Source organism: Dreissena polymorpha, chromosome 8 (assembly GCF_020536995.1).
Source record: "Dreissena polymorpha isolate Duluth1 chromosome 8, UMN_Dpol_1.0, whole genome shotgun sequence".
NCBI lineage: Eukaryota > Metazoa > Mollusca > Bivalvia > Myida > Dreissenidae > Dreissena > Dreissena polymorpha.
In genome coordinates, this window is record NC_068362.1 from 74966261 (window position 1) to 74973506 (window position 7246).

The 7246-nt window shown below is 35.2% G+C and overlaps 1 protein-coding gene across 1 annotated transcript in view; it reads left to right on the forward strand.

Moving 5' to 3' along the window:
• Positions 1–2392: 2392 nt before the first annotated feature.
• LOC127841734 (uncharacterized) overlaps positions 2393–7246 on the forward strand; it is a 45989-nt gene continuing 41135 nt past the window's right edge. Inside the window, exon 1 of the mRNA XM_052370772.1 lies at positions 2393–2478. The gene's annotated coding sequence lies outside the window, so the exon portion shown is untranslated. The remainder of the gene's footprint in view (positions 2479–7246) is intronic.

Genomic DNA, 7246 nt, shown 5'->3' on the forward strand with positions numbered 1-7246 from the left:
TCAGTTTGCAAATCGTATGCACTTCATCGGACAAAGCATGAGTATACAAATGTCACTTAAGATGTTCTGTAAACGTGCAAATTGTTGTCGTTGTAAGTACCAACAATTATTCTTGATCTTCGGCCGTCAAATAATAATGATTGTGGCTTATATTCACACTTAACAATTAATGCACTTTTCCATAGCCCACCAGATTTTAACAATTTTAAATTCTTTGAATCGAACCCGCATACGTAAATGTCATTTTTATGAATAGCAATGTCCGCAATATTCAGGACATCGTCTGGAGCAACGGTCCTCCATAATTCTCCGACAACATAAAGGTCACTCCCTCCTGCTCGTATTCCTACTTGAACGCAAGTAACTATGCTACAGCGAATGAACAGAACCGATGTGTTGTTCAGGCTTCGAATTCGCGTTGCTAACTTAGCAAGGCCATCTTCAGAAATGCACTTTATATTACCGGAATCAACATGTAGTTGTTCGAAAGCGAAAGTGGTTAGCTGTAGACCATCAATACATGATTTGGATAACAAAATAACGTGGGCGCCAATATTTGTTATGCTTATGGGGTGAAATTTAGTCTCTATTATCCCCACGACACTGTTTTGTCTCTTGGCCATTACGGCAATTTTCTGTATCTGTTTCAGTTGTGGAAAACACACATATAAAAAACTCTGTTGGTTCTCTGCTACAAATGCACACATGTCAGATGGACGACTTGATAACTTAAAATCAACGTAAAAACGAATATCATTTTCATCAGACAGTAATTTGACTTTATTGTTTATATTGTCCAGGATCGCAATCCGACTCCCCTGTAGGTTCGCGCATGCAACAATTGAAGGGGAATACTTTTCATTTAATGTCCTGACGCTAACATTACTATGTACCAAAGATGGAACAGGTACGGACGTTACCCTCGAGGAGGCATCACTGATTGTAAGCGTAGTTAAAGAGCCACTAATGGCATTTGTAATTGAAGCGCCAAGTGTAGTTCCGGAAGCGCGAGATGTTACCTGCGAAGTTGTAGAGGCGCTTTCTGTAGACGGAGGAAGAAATGATTGCGTTGAAGTAACGGATAGGTTTAATTCACATCGTGTTTTAACAGTTGATGTGTTTATGCTTTCAGATGATGTGGTGATCAATGGGCCTTCAGTCTTTACTGTTGTACCACTGGTCATATGTAATCTTGCTGGCTGGTTAGGAGTAACGCTTGTGCATGCTTTTTCCTCCGTTGTATCATTTGTAGAAAACATACATGCTTGGTTAGGTTGGGTGTTACTTGAATTAAATAAAAGCATATCATCCGAACTATAAGATGCTATCTTACACAGTGATTGCAAACAGGCTAACGCTGTTTCGGACGAATTGTTTCTTGGACTCAACTGACTTTTCTGAACTTTAAAAATACATGTATTCAAATGCTCTATTTGCGTTGCAAGATATTTTACAACCGCTGCTTTTTCAACGTTATCGCCATGTTGTAAAATATTTAAAAGCTCATTCAATCGTTCTATTTCCGATTTGAACTGTGAATACTCTGTAATAGTATGTTCGATCGATATCTTTTCAGAAAACATGACAGTTGCAGCTTTTGATTTCACTTCGCTATTGATCCTGTCGATCTGCCCCTTTACAGACTGCACATAATCGTCGCAAACCAAATATATTTCTTGTCCTTGGTTTTCAAGGTCTTTCAAATGGAGTTCTTTCTGATAAACAATCGCCTTTGTGTTTTGTAAATATGTTTCCACGGTGTCTAAAACCGACCCGATATCAAGTTTAATACTATGCTCGTTTGCTGTTAAATCGTTAATAATTTTACAATCTCTGTGATCCTTTGAGAGACATAACGAACACAAAAGTTTGTTGTGGTCTGCACACTCAAACTCGACTTTTCTACCTCGATGACTAATGCATTGCGACATTTCCTTCAATTGTAAAAATGGCGATATATCCACAGGTAGGTCATCCTTTTGTAAAACAACATGCTGTCGTGTGATCTTGTTTTTCTTATGATCCTGAATGCAATCTGAACAAAGATACTCAGTGCATTCAACGCAGAATCCATTGCATTCCTTTTTATTTGTGTTATCGACGTAGTTACATGGTTCACAAAAAAGCTCTACCCTATAGTTTTCATCCGTTGTCGAGTCCTTTTTCACGATGATCGGCCCTGACGAGCTCTGTTCTTTGAAAATGGACTGAAGATCCATCTTTATTTACTACGCAACTGTATGTCTATTATTGAACTAAATTTAACATATTTTACATTATGTCCAGACAAAAATAATTTATTTAACATATCCGTTGCAAATTATTTAAACATATCGACGTTAACTTCCTTAAAACTGATTTATTGTGATAAAACCGCTTACGAGGACAGACCATTCAACAGTGTTCACATGGGACAAATGTCAGCGCGATCGTTGAAATGCGATAAGCTGAACTCTGTCGGTATACTTCCCCGCACAAGTAAGGCAATCTTTTATATGTTTATAAATCTATGTATGAATACGTGTGCATGTAATCAATAATAATTAAAAATAATAGTTATAAAAATACTTCATTAAACTTCTATAACTGCTACTACTACAACTACTACAACTACTACCACTACTACTACTTCTACTACTACTACTTCTACTACTACTACTACTACTACTACTACTACTACTACTACTACTACTACTACTACTACTACTACTACTACTACTACTACTTCTACTACTACTACTACTGCTACTACTACTACTACTACTACTACTACTGCTACTACTACTACTACTACTACTACTACTACTAATACTACTACTACTACACCTACTACTATTACTACTACTACTACTGCTACTACTTCTACTGCTACTTCTACTACTACTACTACTACTACTACTACTACTACTACTACTACTTCTACTACTACTACTACTACTTTTACTACTACTGCTACTACTACTTCTTCTACTACTACTTCTACTACTACTACAACTACGATTACTACTATTACTACTACTAATCGTAACAATGGCATTTATAAGCTACTGTGGCCGACATTGCGCACGAATTTAGTAGTACCAGGACTATTAGCACATTTTTGATAAAGATCATGCTAATTTTCGGTATGATTTACTATTTTTTTTTTATATGTACGCTTTAAACACATATAGCCTTAAATGTGTAGGTGTTTGTATTTCGAATTTTATGTATAGGTCCATCAGCCTCGTCACAACCACGTGTATATGAGTAGACCTGCAAGCCTTTGATGCGTTAAGATTAGCATTTATAATGTGTAGGTTTTGTAATGAGGGTGATAGTGAAGTATACATATTGTAGAAGTATGCAAGTTTATGTTGTATTCTCCATTATTTACGGGTTCGACAGCCGTTTCATTATAGAGTTTCTGCAAGGATGCTTTAAATGTTCTCCCACTATTTATCCTTGCTGAATCCTCTTGAATCTTTTCAAGTTCTTTTTTTATGTTGTGTTCTTATATTACCGCAGACTACATCAGCTTTGTTAAGAATTGTCCCCAAATATGCAGTGGACATAACATTGACTTTCTATAAAGCGAAAACTTAATAGTTCTCATAATACTGATTATTTGCCATGCTTTAATCTTGAGTTTTTCAATACGGTCATGCCGGGAACATGAATTCGAAAAATTAAGGCTTAGATCTTTGAGACTAAACCTCAATAATTTTGGTGCTTGTTGAGAAAAGAGGGGATTTGATTCGGCGGTTGATTTTTCTAGATATTACCCAAGATTCAGGTTTGCATGGACGAAGGTAACCAACCAAGTGTTAGCTCATGAAATGATTTTTGCAAAATTACAGCTGAGTTGAGTAGCTGCATTATATTGCAGGTAGCCGCCTGCAAACAGGTGAAATGGACAGTGAATATCTCGTCATTAACGTATACAGGACAAAGAAGGGGCCCTAGGATAGACCAGCATTTTGTGGAAGTTAAGTTCTTAACAGACACATAACGACGGTGATAATTTCTCTGAGACTGACTCTTTTCTGACGCTCCTATATTTGCCATTATATTAACATCTTTTCAATGTATTCTTCAGTGAGAGGATATTCATTGGTAAAGCTATTAAGCATTTGATACTTTGCAGTGATACTGTAAGGCAAAGTAGGGTTTTTTGGCTGTTGCTGCACCTAGTACTGACTTAGCATCCATTACGAAGACCATCTGGGAGTCTTGGTCTACTTTGCTTGCTATGGTGTTTACAGCATTGCTAACGACTTCCATGTTTGCAGCATATATTAAGACTTTCACCTTAGCTCTATACTTTGTGCAATGGCGGCCTATTGGTATTGCCTCTTCTTGCCTCCTTCTGCTACTGCGCGTACACGCAATCTCATCCTCTCCTCTCCTGACTGACCGTGTTGCTGATCAATATGTGCAGGTCCTTTTCAGTGCTTCATGTTGGTACCTTTCTTCGCCAAGGGTCGTCTTTTTATGTGTCACTGGTACTTCGATATATATAGTAATGTCTGCCTTTGTATTTCCCCAAGGGTGGACGGAGAGGGAAGATCGTCAGTACTGTTCAGTAGCTCTACATCTGCTGGCAGATGATAATGAGGCTACATCAGTATTCATTGACTGTCTCAGATGAAGCTTAATCTTTTGTAGTCATCCTATTCTGACGTTGTTCACTGCTCTGTGCATCAAATGATCCTCTGAGAACCGGCCTACTAAAACTGCTTAATGGCTTTTCATTGCATTCTTTTCTTTTGAGAAATGCCCGTGATATGTTTTATCACTTTTATTGCCATGGATGTCACTGCATGAGTTATAACGTAGGAAACATACAAAATATCATGTCATGTAAGAAATTGATTAATATTTTCACTGAAACTCACACAAATCTCCGAGCTTTACGAATTACTACAATGTTTAAGTATAAGTACTTATTGTATTAGGCATTTCAGTTATATTGCTTCAATTAAAGAAAGACTGCTCTGTCTAATTAAACTATCCGCACTATAAAGATGATTGATTTTGTTCCCGAGTCTGCTTTAATTTGAATTTTTGTATTTCTTTCTTTTGAAAACAAAAATCAATGTATTTATATTATTTTTTGAACATGACTTGACCATTAAACTATCTTGTAATTTAAGAACACACATATACATTTATAAATGTTTTACTGGAAGAACAATTTCATTGTGCCAGCTTTTTAAAAACACTGTTCTATATAATGTTTAAAGAAAATCATCAGAATTTCTGCAGACTTATCCTCATCGATCTTTTAGAAAACATAAATGCAACAATAAATCCGTTTAACATATTTGGTATTTAATATTGTATAGTTTTGCTTAGACTCGAATGCAAATGGTTATACATAAGTAGTATTTGTGTGTTTTTTATAACAGGGGCTAACGAGAGGTAACTCGTATTGGCTCACCACTGTCCTTATCCATTGTTGCTCGCAACGTCGACCTTATACAAGCTGATGAAATTGCATATTTATTTTTAACATGATTAATTGTACCACGTTTAAATTATTTTAAAAAATATACCGGAACAAGTAAGAATACTGATGTTTCTTTTTAATTATAAACCTATTAATTCATGTTTTCATGTGGTTATAAAATGTTAAAAAAGTCAAAATGTACAGTGAAAATGAGTCAAGTTGAATATTATACAATGACCGATTCAAGCAATACCTTTGCTTTAAAAAATATAATTGTAAATATACATGTAAGTGTGACATCGTTATGATCAACTAAAACTTATTTGATTCCTTCGTTCAACTGATTATTCCGTGTGGGTATGTTGATGATATTTATTTCTATATACTCTTCACAGCAAAAATCTGCAAGGGTTTATCATGGAAGAAATCTGTGATGTTCTGTTTTCTTTTTTGGGGAGATTATTTCTCGACAATTACAACAGGTATCAAATTTAAATGTGCTATTTACAAACATCTATAAGAGATATCAAATTTACATGTCAAACATATTTCTGAATGAGGTAAGTAGCTGTGCACTTTAAAGTGTCATACCTCTTACTTCCATAGTTTGAAAAAAAACATCCCGTTTTTTTCTTCTCTTTACATTTTGTCGAGAGAATATCTTAAAAGCTATTAGAGGTATAAGTACAATACTTCATAGAAAGATACATTTATTTAAAGGAATAGATGTTTACACAATATTGCGAGGTATAGGTCGAATATTATAGCAGACATCAACTTGAAAACTCTTATTAAACCATATGTACATCTGTAATATAACATTTTATGAACATTTTCATATTCATCTATTTCAAACATTATTGAACAGCTTACATTCATTAACAAAACATTTTTCATTGACGTTTTCGCAAATCAAATTCAAAGTTATGCATCTTCATTGTTTAACAGCTTATATCAAACTTGTAATTGACTTTGTATTTTAGAATATATCAAGCAAGATTTTATCGTATCATATTTCGTATAATCTATTGGAAAGAAAGGTCTGAAAAAAGATAAAATGTCAAGCTCCTTTTAACTTGTCATACACAAAAAGTGAGTAAATGATTGCTTACACTCGTAAATGAGATGAGCGATGGTTTGTTTTATGTTGTTACGAAATATTGAGTACATTTATTTGCATTATTTTTTCGTCGAACTGTTAAAAATGTTTTATATAAAAGGATCTACTTTTCTGCAAAAACTCGTACTGTGTTGTCATCACAACTTACAATGATCTTTTGTTTACTGTTATTAAGTGAAACAGATGTTGGTTGCATGTTAAAGTAGATTGTTGAGCGAATTCCCCACTTTCCATTGGTCTTGAGCAATTTTACATTGTTAGACTTTGATCCACTCACGTACATGCAACCACCGTCGCCAACAACAACGTCACTGATATCTATAACGCCGGCAACAGTGGTGTCAATGTGCCATAATTCGCCAACGATTAGTAAATCGGTTCCTTTCTTTGATAGTTGTACACATGATATGGTATTGTAACCCAGCAATACCAGTGATGTTTGGTTCACAAAACGAATACGCTTCGCAAACTGGATATTCGGTTCTTTGCAGAATTGTTTGGCTGTCGTATCACTGCACTTCATTGCTGCTAAACTGCACATGTTATCATCACATGCTGTAGACAAAGTCACTAATTGATCCTTAAACGACGAAATGCTTATTGGGCATGCGTTGAATTTAATCGTTTCAACATTTTCAAATTGTCGTTTTGCCTTAAGTTGTAATTTTTGGACAATTTGCTTTGTGGGAAACACA